At 43.7% G+C, this 2,500-nt stretch overlaps 1 protein-coding gene across 5 annotated transcripts in view; it reads left to right on the top strand.

The window, feature by feature from the left end:
• LOC134068177 (forkhead box protein N3-like) overlaps window positions 1-2,500 on the top strand; it is a 224,748-nt gene that overhangs the window by 40,788 nt on the left and 181,460 nt on the right. The window contains exon 1 of one of the 5 annotated variants that reach the window (XM_062523739.1): window positions 1,146-1,557. The exons of the other annotated variants lie outside the window; for them this stretch is intronic. The gene's annotated coding sequence lies outside the window, so the exon portion shown is untranslated. Of the gene's footprint in view, window positions 1-1,145; window positions 1,558-2,500 lie in introns of those variants that run through there. 5 annotated transcript variants of the gene reach the window in all.

Raw genomic sequence — 2,500 nt, 5'->3', positions numbered from 1 at the left:
CCTTTGGAAAGCTTCCGACCGCTTGTTTACGATGGCAATTAAATCACCTTGATCTGAGAATCACGCTGTGACATCTGATAGCCTTCCCCTGTGAGTTTGGCATCTTCCATTTCAAGTTATTTGTTGAGTTGGGCTCTTGGATTATGTGTGTTTTTGTGTGTGTGTGTGTGTGTGTGTGTGTATCATGTGTGTGTGTGTGTGTGTGTGTGTGTGTGTGTGTGTGTGTGTGTGTGTGTGTGAGACCACAGCTTTATGTGATGCTAGCAGCAGAATCAGCAGTTTGCCCAGTGATTTATCACAGGTGTATGAATGGCCTCATTACCTGTGTGTGTGTGTCACCTCGGATGAGTCGAAGTGTTAGGGACGGTCGTACTAAGCGCACGCTCACACACCTACATTGCAGAGTGGCAGGAGCCTGGCAGATGATTGCCTTTAATGAGGACAGTCTGTATCTTTTTTGGTGCGCGCGAGCATGTGCGTGTGTGTGTGTTTGTGTGTGTGTGTGTGTGTGTGTGTCCTATGTGTCAAGGAGGAAGTGTGCAGAATCACTGCATCTAGCAGAGGACACTGGAGGAGCTGGAGCTAATAGGGCTGTTCTGTCGCTGTCTCTTTCCCTGCGTTGTGATCCTAAGTAGAAGGCTCTATGGCAGTTCATTTGGTGATGTAGCTGTGTTCAACCTTACTAGAGTGATGATAAGTCATGGTAAGCTATGCATTAGAAAAGCCATACATTACAGCAAATCCTTCCTGCATATAAATCTCAAGGACATCAACCTAACTTATGGATATCTATTTTTCTTCACGGTCACCCATTTGGTCGTACTGTAGCCTACATCTTACTATTAATATGGCATCAGTGATTTGTCCGCTATAGTGCAACGGAAGCCGATTTGTTAAGGGTCATTTTAATGTGAGGCTACTCTCAATCTTGCGCGGACTACTAGGCTACTGTAACCCATAATAACAACAATACATCTTTAAAAATACACCGCTGGCTGAAATTCAGTCATTTTTCCACCGCGGCATTAAAAGTTTGTTTTGTTTTTTTATTTAATATTTCTATAACTCAGTAACCATGTGGCACCGGTGCTCGAAGACTTGGCCTTCTACAAACAAATGTTGATGCGCTTCGACAGATGGTATTTGGGCTCCCATACAGAGCCGGGCGCTTAATTATCTCCGTCTCTTCGCGCTTCTTGCGCACTCTCCGTGAATCGTCCCGTTAGTGCTTGCCTTGCCTCGATATGTCCAGCCCCCATTTCTCTCTGAGTCATGCGGACTGTCATTACTCGCAGCCTAAACAGCTCATTCCTTAAGCCGGAACAGATGAAACGCACATACTCATACGCACAGTAACCATAAATCGTGATCTCTGCAACTACCGGAGGATTTGTAGTACGAGCTCCCGAGCTCGAAGGAAGCCGTCGACCTCCGTATATCCACCGCGTTATCCCATGAGGTCCCACGGAGAATGCAATGGATGGTTCATCCGGAATTTATCTTAGGGTATTGACTCAAGGGGCACTTTTTTCGGTGTCCTGATATTTGATCGGCGAGGTAAGCGAAACATTTACGATCGTCCTCTGAAAGGGAGCTGTTTTATATAAAACGATTATAGTATTTTGTGCAAGATACGTCTAAAATTAAAGTCATCGTGTGCCATTTTTTAAGATCGTTGCCGCGATGCCGAACTGAACTGTATTTGTTATTAGTTATGGCGATTTAGTTGTAAAGTTGTATACGGACTGAAAGAAAGCTATGTTGTTGACCAGAATCAACACAGCGTCCGCCTACTCTATTGTGATAATCTATTGGGATTTCGTTTTTTGAAAATGCACAAAAATATACGAAAGAGTTTGTGCTGGAAGAGCGGATGTGTGGCAGACTGTTTGATAGCTGTCAGACCTGACAAGTGTTCTCGAATCGCACTCGACTGTGGCATGGCAACAGTCATCCAGTCACTCAATCATAACTAGACATGGCCTGAAAGAGTTGCGTGTTTCTTCGGAATACAAACTAACGGTGAAAGGATGATGAGCGTAATCTCTGGGGGATGCAGTTGGCACTAGGCAGCAAATTAGGTCCAAACAGACGACTGTGTTGTCATAGCAACTATGCAATTAAATTACTTCACTGTCAAATCTAATATGATTTTCTAGTTCAGGGACTCACGAGACTGCAAGTCCCCTTTGAGGCCAAACATAGATCAGAAGTTTATTGGACAGATGAAACTCATTGATTAATGATTTGCAAATAAGAGAACTAGGCAGTGCTTTTGATGTTGAACGTGTGCAATTTATGCATGGCTGTAAGTGCTGTCGAAGTAGGCTGTATGTAGCATGTCTTCCGATATGCTCAGTTTCTTTGCATGTCTGCACTCTGCAAAATGTGTTCTGAATTGGAATTGTTTCGCAGTACAACGCGGCATTTGATCTCTCTGACATACAGTACAGTAGCCTAGCTTTGTAATAGATTGTACTAAAAATGTTACAATTAAACA

The sequence above is a fragment of the Sardina pilchardus genome, chromosome 20 (assembly GCF_963854185.1).
Source record: "Sardina pilchardus chromosome 20, fSarPil1.1, whole genome shotgun sequence".
NCBI lineage: Eukaryota > Metazoa > Chordata > Actinopteri > Clupeiformes > Clupeidae > Sardina > Sardina pilchardus.
This window is presented reverse-complemented; position numbering and strand designations above follow the sequence as displayed.